This window comes from Actinia tenebrosa, unplaced genomic scaffold (assembly GCF_029948245.1).
Source record: "Actinia tenebrosa isolate PJP-AT-01 unplaced genomic scaffold, QUT_ActTen_1.0 PGA_scaffold5__44_contigs__length_20552954, whole genome shotgun sequence".
Lineage (NCBI taxonomy): Eukaryota > Metazoa > Cnidaria > Anthozoa > Actiniaria > Actiniidae > Actinia > Actinia tenebrosa.
This window is the reverse complement of record NW_028292582.1, coordinates 15,762,138-15,777,104: the sequence shown is the minus strand read 5'-3', so window position 1 is coordinate 15,777,104 and position 14,967 is coordinate 15,762,138. Positions and strand designations below refer to the sequence as shown.

Genomic DNA, 14,967 nt, shown 5'->3' with positions numbered 1-14,967 from the left:
GTCTGGCACACCTAGCCGCATTGAAACGGCTACAACTTCGTCTTGAATAACTCGATCTGCAAGCGCTTTTCACGCAATGTCAGGAAAGGATTAAAGGTTTCAAAAATGATAAATAAGTTTAAAGCGGCCTTTTCATTATGACGTAATGATGACATCATAGAAATCGTTTACCGCTTATTTTCTTGAAAACTAGACCTAATTTTTCAAAGCGATTTGCACCAGTCGATAGTATTCATCAAGGCACCCAACATAATGCAATATGAAAAAAATGTATGAGAGCGCTTTCCAAATATTACGCGATGAATATTTTCATGCACTTTTACTATTATTTCCAGCGTGACAACTTTATGCCCTCAAAATCGGGACTTTAATTTAGTGGATTCAATATTTTTAGTAGCTAGAATATAGGTACGGATATAGACACTGTCCTTATTGAGTATGAATCAAATTGTGACTTTCTTTTAACATAAACATGACATCCCTTTATTCAACACTGAAATGAAAAGGAAAATTATCAGTATTTCACTGTACCTGACAGTTTTCAAAATAAAGTTATTACTAATGCAATGTTTTCTTGTTATGGCGCATTGGTATTGTGTCATCACTGGATCCTTTTGTGTGGCAACTAACGAACTGCAGTCATGAACAAAGCTTCAAATGACAATTATATATCAATAGTATAGTATTCAGTTTACAGGAAGGTTACGCTTTATTACGTTTGACTGCTTTGCATTTTCACTTTTGCCTGGACTTATAATCCAGATAATGTTGTGTGTACGAAGGAATCGAAACCCCTTGATCTATAGCAAATGTTCAGGATTTTTCCTACAATAGGAAGATAAATAAGACAAAACAGCCCAGGTTAGTGACATTGCTATACTTCTACAATAAGTTGGTAGCTTTTTTTGATGTAGTTTCCTAACGTAATTACTGCATGAATGATTCAGTTATTTCACTCCTCAGCACAAGAAGTTATATATCTGTTTCTCAATTCAGTTGAAAACCAAACTGATGTCAGTTGACTAGGTGGATTGTTTTTATCAGTTGCACGAGATAGATCTGTTTTTTCCTTCAGGAATGCCGAACATTACGGCAAATTAAATGTTTTTGAGTAAAACTTTTAATATTAACTCCTTTTGCCTACGATGAAAACTTTTGCCAGTTGGAGTTAGAAAAGCAAGCAGACGAATCACTTAAGGGGGGTAAATGTTTGGATAGGGTTCTGTTCTGAGGTAGTTTGGTCAGGTATGTTTATTCGGTTAGCCATATTGCCGGCTACAAGAACATAAAAGCTTTGGGCAAATCGAAATCTCAAAATAGATATTTATTTGCTTTGTATTTTTTGCTTTGGTAAAAATATATGATTCACAAGTCCTTACTCATCTTAAGGAGGCTCTGGGTAGTTTTGGTCTGGCACACCTAGCCGCATTGAAACGGCTACAACTTCGTCTTGAATAACTCGATCTGCAAGCGCTTTTCACACAATATCAGGAAAGGATTAAAGGTTTCAATAATGATAAATTAGTTTAAAGCGGCCTTTTCATTATGACGTAATGATGACATTATTTTCTTGAAAACTAGACCTAAACTTTCAAAGCGATTTGCACCAGTCGATAGTATTCATCAAGGCACCCAACATATTGCAATATGAAAAAAATGTATGAGAGCGTTTTCTAAATATTACGCGATGAATATTTTCATGGACTTTTACTATTATTTCCAGCGTGTCAACTTTATGCCCTCAAAATCGATCTATATGTTAAGTCGGTATGAGAACCCAACTGAGGCAGATTTTTTAATCTGCTTATACACTCGATGTAGCATACACTTAACATATAGATCTTTACCGAGTGACAAAAACACATTTCATAGATTTCTATGATGTCCTTAGTAATGGGGTTCGTTTCTATGAAACGACAAACTTCTTCATTCGCCTTAGCCACGTAAGTTTGCGATTACAATTCCTCATCCCCATCCATGATATAGTACAATTAACTTTTAAACAACCAAAAATTATAAGCTCAAGACACTCACGGATGAGCTTTGTAAATTCTTTACAAGATGCACTCGCCATCGACGTTTCTACAAAGAAAATCATATATTATCGGTACGTGCTGTTTTGTGTATTTTTAAATCACAAGGTATTCCTTAATTCTATTTTTTGAAGACTACAAGATCTTTTTGATTATGCATGAAAGTCATTTGTTTTAATGAGACGTGGGAGCTTGGAGAATTAAACAAAAACAACTCAGCATCATTAAGGCATGGCTCTCAGATGAAAAACTGTTTAGCTATATCATAGCCAGTTTTCTAAGAATCTTCCCCAAACTTGGCAAGTTAATGTCTTTTGTGAAAAGTAGGAACCTTAGAGCCTTGGTTACCATGGAAACTAAGTCACGTGACCACAAGGCCGCCATCTTGGATTTTTAAACAAGCCGTTTGAAAACGTACCTAAACATCTTTAAAAGTCATGAAAATGCAGATTACTATTCATATTTACAATGCCTATATGGATCTAATTGGATATCTTGGAAATTATTTTAAGTTTAGTTTTTAGAATATTTTCTATTTTTTCCAAAAAATTAAAAATATTCTAAAAATTTAGCTTAATATAATTTGCAAGATATCCAATTAGATCCATATAGGTATTGCAAATATAAAAAGGAATATGGATTTTCAGGTCTTTTGAAGTAGTTTCAATACGATTACAAACGATTTGTTTAAAAAATCCAAGATGGCGGCCTTGTGGTCACGTGACCTGGTTTCCATGGTAACAGATATGCGGTAATTGCTTGCCTTGAAGAATTACTACTACTACGAGCCAAATTTGGGAAAGATTCATAGTAAACTGTCAAAGATATGAATAAATAACTGACTTTCCATCACTTCCTCAAAAGAGCCATGCCTTAATGGTGCTGAGAAAGGTTTTTTATTAAAAATACATGAATAAAAAATGTCTTTTGTTGTTGTTGTTGTTGTTATTGTTGTTGTTGTTGTAAAAAATATATATATCGCTATATTGAAGAAGATCCTTGATCAGGGATCGAAAAGCCTAATTTTAAGACATGAAAAAGTCATTGAAAACAAGTAAAAGAATAATAAGAAAAATTAATACGTTATCATAATTACAGCTGGTATTTGAGCACAAGTCAAAGCAAATTGCTCATCAAAATAGATTTCTACCTTCTCATAAGGAGTCGTTCATTATGTATTAGAACTGAGGGGATGGTTGGGCGAAGAAAATCACGGAAGAACACTTAATCTATCCAACGGAGCGTAATTTGTTTGCCAGCTGATCATGCTTTATCACATTTCTTTTCAGATGGATTCTAACTCCAACCAAATAAGAGAGTCACGCCAGAAAGAAAAAGAAAAGACAAACCTTACTTTAGTAAAAGAGTTCTGCGAATACACAACTTGTGGTGGCCTGGGTCGAGTGGTTGCCTCACGGTACCTGGTGTTTAGGTTAATCTGGTTGCTATTGGTTCTTGGGGCACTTGGCTATGCTACTTATCAGATATATGGTTTGTATTTAAAGTATGAAAAACGCCCAGTTGCCACAACTATAACGATCAAGAACAAGGCGGTAAGTCAGCCATCCTGAAATATTTCACGCGTCTTCCATGCTTTTATATTAATACCCCCACCTAGCCTCCCATCTCACTCCCCCCCCCCCCCCCCCCCCCACACACACACACACACAATCACCACCCCTCTCCGTTTATTTGTTTCTCTATCTCTCAGTCTATTTGACTATCCGTTTTTCACTTTCAGCTGCGGTTTGTTTGTTTGTTTGTTTGTTTGATACTTTCTTTTTTTCTCAGTTCTTTCTTTTTTTCTTTCTTTCTTTCTTTCTTTCTTTCTGTAGTTTATAGTTATCTAAGAATTTGAGCCTATTTTTTACGGCAAATGTTAACTGTAAGTTGACAAGTGAAAAAAGAATATTTGTCTTTAGTGAAAAGGTTTGCAAAAAGTAAAGTAGAACGCAGGGAACTGGTCATGTCTGCCATTTAAGGTGCTGACACACGGTGCAACATTGCACGAAACATTGCAAGCAACAAATTTGAATCTGGGTGACACACATTGCAACAAAATCACGCAACATCGCTAGTGTCAGCCTGCTATGCTAAGATATTTGGTCAGCAGTTATAAATTTGGTGCAAGCTTGTTGGCTGGAAATTTCAACAATTGCACGCAATGTTGCAGCCACGTTCACACGATGAAATTTGTTGCTCGCAATGTTGCAAGAGTAGAGAGCGATTCAACTTCAGATTTGTTGCATGCAACATTGCGTGCAACGAGTTTCAGGGGTAGACACACGCTGCTGCAACTGTCCTGTTGCATGCAATGTTGCACTGTGTGTGCACCATACCTTTACGGAAACAGTCGATTCAGCGATTACCTTTAATTTTCAGCAATTTTTCATTCCAGACTCTTAATTTTCCATCGATCACTTTTTGTAATTTAAATCCCATTTTGAAGTCCAAGTTAAAGGATCTTCCAGTGAAGGCAAAGCAAGGGATGGATCAATTTATCAATCCAAGTAAGGAAATACTTTACGTTTGTTTTGCTTTCGATCGAAAAAGTCTCTATGTCTATATGTATTAATTAGGCTACAATGCCCGATTACAGACCAATTTAGAACAAATCCTCACATTGTCATAAACGCGTTTTTCAAAAAAAATTCGTTTCAAACGAATTCCTGACTTTTTACGGCACGAAAAAGTTGGCAAAATTCTCGTGTCCACTCACTCTCGAAATTTCAGTACCGCGTTCGAGGAGCCTGAACAATTATATAGATTTACGTCATCGGGGTGATACACCAATTTTTTTGTGGGTCAAGAGTACTGTTTTTAAAAGTTTTAAGAAAGAAAAAATGCCGAAATATTGAGCTTTTACTTATTTAATATACGAGTGAATCCAACTTGGAAGAATGCGCAAGTCTTTCACTTTTGGAACGTATCACCCCGATGACGTAATCGCACCAGTCCCCCTTACGCGCGGTCCTTATATGAAAAGGCGCGTTTTCAAAACTCATTTAAAAATCAGGAATGCATCCCATTTAGAAAAAAATTTGGATTTTCGCATTTTCATGAATATATCTTCAACTTACATAAGGTCTGTGATTAGGCATTAGGGGCACTTTAACCATTCCAGTAAGACTAACTTTATCTTTAATTTGGCAAAAATATTTAATAACAGCCATAACTATACTGGTAATAACAACCATAATCAAAAAAACCGTGGACACCTAGAAATGTACCAGAAAATTCTAGTGATTATTGTTCTTTTGCCAATCAAAAAATACTCTTTAACTACAAGATAACGTAAATAAAAAACGTAAATCAAAAAAGTCCCATTACGAAAAATGGGAAAAAATAAGAAATGCACTAAGTCATGATGTATCGAGCTTTCTCTCGGAAAATATAGAATAGGTTGTTCTTTTTTTCTCTCTTCTGCATTTTGTGTAATTTCCTTTACTATGACACAATAACAAAATGCTTGGCATCTAGAGAAACTCACCTAGTGCGTTTTCTCCCTACTTGTTAATAACTAGTAACTTTGCATAATATCTGTAAATATAAATAGCACCTAGTATAGTACCTGCCATTTAGACTTAGTGTGTCTCTCCATACATTTAAATATAAATAGCACCTAGCATAGTACCTGCCATTTAGACTTAGTGTGTCTCTCCATACATTTAAATATAAATAGCACCTAGTATAATACCTGGCATCTAGAGAAACACACTTAGTGTGTCTCTTCATACATGTAAATATATATAGCGCCTAGTATAGTACCTGCCATTTAGACTTAGTGTGTCTCTCCATACATTTAAATATAAATAGCACCTAGCATAGTACCTGCCATTTAGACTTAGTGTGTCTCTCCATACATTTAAATATAAATAGCACCTAGTATAATACCTGGCATCTAGAGAAACACACTTAGTGTGTCTCTCCATACATTTAAATATATATAGCGCCTAGTATAGTACCTGCCATTTAGACTTAGTGTGTCTCTCCATACATTTAAATATATATAGCACCTAGTATAATACCTGGCATCTAGAGAAACACACTTAGTGTGTCTCTTCATACATGTAAATATATATAGCACCTACTAGTATAATACCTAGCAACTAGAGAAGCACACTTAGTGTGTCTCTCCATACATGTAATTATATATAGCACCTAGTATAATACCTGGCATCTAGAGAAACACACTTAGTGTGTCTCTTCATACATGTAAATATATATAGCACCTAAAATAATACCTGGCATCTAGAGAAGCACACTTAGTGTGTCTCTTCATACATGTAAATATATATAGCACCTAGAATAATACCTGGCATCCAGAGAAACACACTTAGTGTGTCTCTTCATACATGTAAATATATATAGCACCTAGTATAATACCTAGCATCTAGAGAAACACACTTAGTGTGTCTCTTCATACATGTAAATATATATAGCATCTAGTATAATACCTGGCATCTAGAGAAACACACTTAGTGTGTCTCTTCATACATGTAAATATATATAGCATCTAGTATAATACCTGGCATCTAGAGAAACACACTTAGTGTGTCTCTCCATACATGTAAATATATATAGCATCTAGTATAATACCTGGCATCTAGAGAAACACATTTAGTGTGTCTCTCCATACATGTAAATATATATAGCATCTAGTATAATACCTGGCATCTAGAGAAACACACTTAGTGTGTCTCTCCATACATGTAAATATATATAGCATCTAGTATAATACCTGGCATCTAGAGAAGCACACTTAGTGTGTCTCTCCATACATGTAAATAAATATAATTTTGCACGTGGCCTCGTACTGGGGTCTTTCTGTGTGACGGGCAGGGCATGTTTTGGAAGTGGACTATTGAGCACTATATTCCCTTCCCATTCTCTGGGAGCTGAATCCTGATTGGCTAAAATAGTAGCCATGTTGTAAAGCCTACTGCCATTAAAAACACTTAAGAAATATATATTAAAAAAAAAAAAAAAAGAATAAAAAATAAAATTAAAAACATAATATTAGATATCCCATAGCCCTTGCTTTGCAGGCGCATTTGATCATATTCGGTTTTTCGGTTAGCACTGCAGCAGTAAATCACTCAGTTTCAGGAATTGATTTCTGTTACATTTTTTACTATTTAAACTAGATAAGACGTTCAATGAGATAGACCAGGAAGAACAAGATGCAGAGGATAATTCCAATACACTCCTCAGAAGGAGGAGAGAAATTAAATTAAATGTGACTCAGCCAAAGAAAAAATTTACAATCTCGAACAAAGGAAAAGTAGAAGGACACGTAGATGCAGATCTACCAGACCCGAGTCAGCTTCAACCTTGAGTATAGAGTTAAAGAGCGTATTTACGTGCAGCTAGGCAGAGTTAACACATGAAGAACTCAAACCACTGGGCCATGAATTTGATGAAAGCTTATTGGCATGCTCGTTTAGAGGTGTTGACTGTTTGTAAGTACTAAATGTTACCTTGTTATCCGCATTGCTTCTAAAACGTTTTGTTGTTGTTGTTGTTGTTTTATTTTACTTTCAGCTTTCACCATGCAGAGTTTACATTTTACAACCATTATATAAATAGAGGATATTACACGGGCGCGCGGAGATACGAAATTTATCTTCGATTGTTGAAAAGATCTCTCACGAGTGAGCGCAGCAAACGAGTGAGTGATATTTTCAACACTCGAAGATAAATTTCGTATCTCCAAGCGCCCATGTATTTTCAACACTCGAAGATAAATTTCGTATCTCCAAGCGCCCATGTAATATTCTGTTTATTATATAATTATCCATAAAATCAACTTAAAAAGCTTTTTATTATTATGAAAGGTTTTTATTTGTAAACTAATAGCTTAAATAAACAGATTGAACGATATTTTCACATGTGAAAATATCAGTTTTTCGAAAAGGAGAAATAGAGGATATTACATGGACGCTGGGAGATACGAAATTTATCTTCGAGTGTTGAAAAGATCTCTTTCAAGAAAGAGCTTTTCAACACGAGAAGATAAAATTCGTATCTCCAAGCGGCCATGTAATATTCTGTTTATTATATAATTATCAATGAAGTATGTTTTGGCTTTTTCAGGCAATTCTTTCCGTGTATTTTTGAGTAGCCATCGCAATGGTGTTATTTTCACAAATAACATGTTATTTTCACGTGTGAAGATATCAATTTTTCGAAATAGAGAAAAATAGGTATTTCATTGGTAATTATATAATAAATATAGGATATCTTATGGATAGTTATATGATAATAATCATTATTGCGGATAGCTTTTGGAAAATGATGGCGCCTGTTTGTCGTTTAATGGTTAAAGTTATAAATTGGCAACTCCTATTTTTGCGTCACAAAAAAAAAACCATATTAAGGTTTAGAAATATTTGGTTGAAAATTTATGAACTTTCCACCTTAGGAAATCCACCTTAAAGGTAGTGTACATTTCTGCTTCGGAACTGAATGGATACCTAATCTACTCACTCTATCCTCAAGTCCCTGCCCAATGTTTTATTTATCGCGCCGTTTAACTCTCCACTTTGCTTTTAAATTGACGAAAATTCATTTCCCCACCTTGATTTTAAACATGATGATAATAACACGCATTAACTGTTTGCAAGTTGACCCATCTCATGTGGAGCATTCATAAGCAATACGTATACTAGTTCTATTGTTCATTTTGTTCAATAAATAGGAACTTCACAGCTTTTTGGCATTCATTTTGGCACTACAAGTATGGTAACTGTTATGTTTTCAATTCTGGAAGAGACAGACCAGTCCTGAGATCCACCAAGGCCGGACCATTACATGGTAAGGACCTAAGCTACAGTAAAAACCCGCATAAAAGAACAAGTGGGTTAAGAACACCCAGCCTGAATTTGGGCATTTTAAGTACCATGTAAATAAGAACACAATCAGCCTGAAATTTTAAAAAATTTTCTTAAAAAAAAAAAAGATCAATATTGATTACCAGTAGCAGACTCCAAGCCGGACCTGACATTAATTTATTTTTCTACTGTTTTGATACAGTTATTATTGCAGTCAAGATTTGTTTAATAACATTTTTGAACTTACACATTGATATCATCTACATGTATTGGTAGTCTATATAGTAATACTGTATATATTTTAGAAACATTTATTTTAAGAACACCTTAAGAATACCTTCAGGCTGATTTTTCAGTAAATACCCGTTAAATAAAAACAAAATCAGCCTCAACTCCAAAAATGGGTGTTTTTTTATGCGGGTTCTTACTGTAGTGTAAAATTCTTATCAATGATCAAAAATCCTGAATTATGATTTCTACTCTGTGGTCTCCTTCGACATGTGCGCAGGTATAGAGATGCAGCTTTATGTGAAACAGGAGGAATACGTGGATCAGCTCAGCCAGGAAGCTGGATACCGCATTGTTATTAGCCCACAGGGAGAAATGCCTTTTCCTTTTGAGGAAGGAATCAGCGTCGCCCCAGGACAATCTATGTCTATTGGAATTAGAAAGGTAACACACCTGAGAATATTTAAATGCATGAAATATTTCTGCATATGAACCTTGAACATACCAGGAATATTGCCTTCCTATGCTCTGTCTTAACGTGTTATATCTTCACCTCATTGAATTATTATCACGTCGCAGTACTTTGCAAATAGTCCCCTTTACAGTTCCCTACGCCATCTTAAAAGTGGCCGTGCCTTTGCATCAAAGTGAGACGAACGGTGAGCTTGCAATGATAAACACATGTCAATAATTGTCCAAGGGGCAATTGGAAAAATTCCGCTAAGTCTTTGGCGTATACTTGCAAATAACGGGTGAGCCAAAATCGCAAAAACCGACTAAAGTTGTATTCCTAAACCTATATAAGCAGTAGTCTAAGAGTATGTACTTTTTGATCAACTAAAGAAATATGAGTGGGAAAACATCGCAAATCTTTCACTTGATTTTTCAAGGTTGTCATCAAACGTGCCGATCCCTTTAAAAATGGCAGTTGTGGAGCTTCAAGGGAGCTGCGCCCGGGAAACTTGTATCGTAGTGCGTACAATGCAAAGTACTCTGCCATGGTAGGTGACAAATAGCAAAAGATTCAATTGTAAGTGTTTCAACCCTTATGTTTAAAACATGTCTGAGAAAAGAGTATTAAATATTAATCGAACTTTTAAGTTTGAATTTAAAAAATAGATCTAGTCTCCTAACTCTAATACCCAACAATCTGCTGCCTGAATCAAATCGAAATTCGAAGTCGGACGGCAAGAGAAAATGAACTAAGAGAAGGAATCCTCCTTATATAGCTTTGTAACCATCATGTGCACAGTTTGATGCTATTTTTAAACCATTTGTTTTTCTGCACGCGCATTTAATGGCGCGCTCTACGCTGTTTCCTAACGTTTTTGGGGTTTTTCCGTTGTTTCGACTCTTGGCAAATACGACAGGAAATTGAAGTAGTAATTTGTTCAACTTTCTGGAGTATTTTTACATTCATTTTCCAAAGCTTTCGACCTACATCGTCATCTTGAGGGCAGATTTGAATATTTGAACATAAGAAAAGCACAAGAAAACGTTAGCAAACAGCGTAGAGCGCGCGCGTACTATGCGCGTGCAGAAAATCAAACGATCAAATAAATAATATCATTGGATGATATTTTTAGAATAGATTCTAAAAATAGCATCAAAGTGTGCACATGATGGGGCACGGGGATTCCTTCTCTTAGTTCATATTCTCTTGCTTACGGTCATTAGACGACCTAAAAACGGATGGACTGTTTGCTTAGATGATTTTATTCTAATAACTCCACGACCACTATTGTAGGGATATTTATACTAGGAACGCCTTCACTCTGTAATTTATTTGTTTTTCATATCTATATCTATATCTAATTTATTTGTTTTTCGTTATAGGCTTGTAGAGAATCCTGTTTAGCTTATAATCAGCTGTTTCGCTGTGGCTGCTTGGAATATAGGTTCCCAGAAGAAGGGTTCGAAGTGTGTGATTCTACGAACAAGACAATAGGTAAACACAAATAATTAATAGAAAGCTAAATGAGCAAAAGGGGAATTCAGCGAAAATTTATATATATTTTTTTCTTTATACGTTATAGTAAATTGCTTGCGCAGGCTTCATGTTCAATATCAAAATAACGGGCTCAACTGCTCCAAGGCCTGTCCAATAAGTTGCAAGTAAGTTGTCCACTATCAGTTATTTGGAAGTATAAGTAGAGGCAGAGGCAGAGGCAGAGGAAGAGGCAGAGGCAGAGGCAGAGGCAGAGGCAGAGGCAGAGGCAGAGGCAGAGGCAGAGGCAGAGGCAGAGGCAGAGGCAGAGGCAGAGGCAGAGGCAGAGGCAGAGGCAGAGGCAGAGGTAGAGGAAGGAAAGGCGGGTCAGTTCTAACAAAACTTAACAATTCTATGATCTCCTTAATAATAAACTTAATAATTTCATGATCTCCAACTTTGACTCTTTTAGTGAGGAACATTATAAAACGTCTTCATCGTCAGCTGCTTGGCCTTTCAAAAACTATGAGGTACGTATTTCGTGTACATTCTTTTTAATTAACTAAATTAGGTCAATTAGATATAGCTATTCTTTGCGCATGAGGACGCCATAGCTACCATTGTAAAAATTTTAGAAAAATAAATTTTTTGGTGGGTTCTTCTTTTATATCTTTATGAAGGTCAAGAAAAGACTAAGCCATGATTTTTGTTATTTCACTCCCTTGAAAATGAATGCCAGCCCACTCTACTAACGTTTCGTCCTATAGGAAGATCTATGAAGGACCAATGTTCGAAAAGTCAGTAAAGTAACTGAAACTTTTTTTGCACAGTATTTTTGAAAGTTCCCTTCTTATGCACTAGTTACCCTATTAAATACACCAACACAGTCCCATCTTATATCCCCTAGTCATTTAATACCTGGCAATCCTTTTACTAAACCAAACATGGTCGATTTTCGAGGATTTGTTAAAAGTGGTGAGTTATGCTCATAAAGAAAAGAAAAATACCACCGGTCTTGATTTATCACAACATTGCTCAAGGGTCTAAGAAAAATACTCTTTATTAAAGATATATTTAAAGAAAATGCTTAACATCGAGGAGGAATCATCAGAAATACTAAGGTAAACTACAATTACTTGATTAAAATGACAATCAGTTAGCGAAAAAGATTAATAAATGATGATTTGAAAAGGAATACTGGGGGCGACTGATGTTAAACACGTTCACTTGAATAGGATGTTGAAAAGGTACAGGAATACTGGGGGGGACTGATGTTAAACACGTTCACTTGAATAGGATGTTGAAAAGGAAAAGGAATACTGGGGGCGACTGATGTTAAACACGTTCATTTGTGTAGGATCTTGAGTAGCAATGAGGCGAAATGTAGTTAGAGTGCAAACAATATAGCCGTGAAACTTTAGTAATACTAAATAGCACAATTTCATTGCAAATTCCATTGTTTTCTATTGTTTAATTAGCACTATTTTGTACTATTTAGTAATTAGTCTTTCACGGATTAATTGTTTGCACTCTATTACCATATCTTTTTATGTACATGATGCATTTTAGCATAGGAATTAAATGAAAAATAAAATTGTGTGTGTGTGTGTTTTTTTTCTTTTACATTAAGTAAGAGTTAATTACCGAGAACGGAGGCAATAAGCAAAATACATCCCGAGGGAAGCAAAAAGAGCTCAACCAATCCGAATAGTCACAAGTAGCTTAGCCAATCAGAATAGTCACGAGTAGCTTAGCCAATCAGAATAGTCACAAATAGCTTAGCCAATCAGAACAGTCAGCAAAATCATTTATTTGTTAGTATCCTATAATATACGACACAAAAAAGGCATGCACTTGATATTGAGTGATATGATCGGAAAACATCTTATTATTGATCAGACAGGAAATGTTAAAGGTCAAGATCTTTTATGAAGAACTGAATTATCAAGAAATAGAGGAGAATGTTTCCTATGACGTAAGTGAAAAAAACTAAAATCTTTCTGACTTGACTTGACAATGATCTGAAATGCAACGACTGCTCATTTATTGCATGATAATCGTCATCTATTCTTGTTAGATCCTTGAGAATTAACTAGTACTCAGCACAAAATGTATTGTTATATACCAAATGTCAAAGTCCGTTTTTACGTACTCTGATTGGACGAAAGGATCTCACGTGAACGTCAACAATTTTTGATCTTTCCCCGGCAACGGATCTCAGTGGGCAACTAAATGTTGTTGACTGCTAATCACTGTACCGGAAGTGATTTTCACGGAAATGTAAGTTTTTCCAAGTTTTACGAAATCCAATAATCGAATAATCAGAAAAATTATTTTGTTTATCATTTGGTATATAACATAACTATCATTGACGGGAATCTCGGGAAAGCAGTGTGTTTTGAGGTCCCGAGACGGTTATGTTTCACGAGGCGAAGCTTGTTTCCCTCTATCGGTCCCAGTCAATAAGTGCCAACTGGTACCCTGAGTGGAAAAGTAAGTGCGCCAATGCTGGGTGAGAGACGGGGGTCCCTGTGCGGTCAAAGTACATGGAAGTCTGTTTTTCACCTCAAAAATAGTAGATGGGATTCGTATTGGAAGGTGTGAAATAAAAAAAAATCTTACATTTTATAAGTGTAATTATTTAGTAATATTGTTTCCTTTGATCTTCTTAGATAAATGATTTCCTATCAGATATCGGTGGCCAGCTTGGCTTATGGCTTGGAGTTTCTGTTCTGACTGGTGTTGAAGTGATTGAACTAATTTTGATGATATTCTTGAATTGTTGGCAACCAAAGAAAAAAGCCGCTGCGACAGACATTGAAAATCATGGTACGGTAATAAATTTATTTTCGAAAAGGTTTCTTTCTCTTTAGTAAAAAGCTGTACCCCATTCTTTAAGTAAAATGGTCTAAAAAAGAATATTCTAGTAGAATATTCTAACTATGAATTTAACTAAAGCTAATGGACCCAATAGACTACTTGGACGATACGGCGGACATTTTGCCAGGGAACAAAACAAAACAAAGATGACGGAAAACATTTAGAGTTTTGTGTGCTTGTCTTGGTTTTATCGGTAAAGGCCATCGAGGTACGGTCTTATATGAACTTTTTCATGTATTTGGTTGTGGCGAGCTGTTAATGTCAATCGACGTCATTTCTGTAAGAATGCTTATTTGCCCGCTTGGTAAATGATACACATAATTATAAAATAACTGTTATGAATGTCGCGTTCTGATTGGTTTGGAGCGCGTGCTTTATGAGAGCACATTGCACGCGCGCGCACTTGCGTCATTCCTATCTATTATTGTAATTTGTATTTTATAAAAAAAATTAAAAACTTGCTTGCTGTGCTGTGTGCCGTTAGAAAGCACTTGGGGATTGGCAGAACACTCGAGAAGTGTCCAGAAGCACTCCGCTACGCGTTATTTCTATCTGAAATAGAAAAGGGCACAGGATTTCCTTCTATAATCTCCATAGTGGAGTCATAGTGGATGTTTGTGCATTGATGACAGTAAAGCGAAAATTGAGTTCATCAAGTGACTTTTCAGTATAAATATATGGTTGGTCGAGGCGCGCAAAGCATATGCTAGATAAACAACAAATCGATATTTAAAACTTACTCCTGTGCTGTTCTTGTGATTGCAGAAATGAGAGCAAAAGTAGGAGAACCACATAAACATCCGTTTGGCTACAGCACGTGAGTGGCTGTTGGAGTATTGATGTAACCTGCCAAAGGTTGCAATTGCAGGAGAAAAAGCAAGGGCTTCAATGTCAAACAACCATCAGTTCTAATTTTCTGTTTTACATTACTTTTTTATTACATTTTTTTGCAAATTTCGATCACATTAAAATGTTTTGAAAGCTATGTGATAATTATTAATATCTGTTGTAATTCTAATGAAAGGGTATTCCTCTTTTATTTTAGTTCAAGGTTTTAATTTAATCA

The 14,967-nt window shown here is 35.6% G+C and overlaps 1 pseudogene across 1 annotated transcript; it reads left to right on the top strand.

Annotated features, from left to right (window-relative positions):
• The first annotated feature begins 767 nt into the window (after positions 1-767).
• Positions 768-14,799, top strand: LOC116307497 (epithelial sodium channel subunit gamma-2-like; annotated as a pseudogene). Its single transcript, XR_016121353.1, has 14 exons — positions 768-861; positions 3,323-3,586; positions 4,432-4,543; positions 7,181-7,495; positions 8,734-8,849; positions 9,375-9,538; positions 9,985-10,095; positions 10,931-11,042; positions 11,131-11,209; positions 11,494-11,551; positions 12,090-12,142; positions 12,921-12,996; positions 13,694-13,850; positions 14,667-14,799. The product of XR_016121353.1 is annotated as an epithelial sodium channel subunit gamma-2-like (transcript).
• The last annotated feature ends 168 nt before the right edge of the window (positions 14,800-14,967 follow it).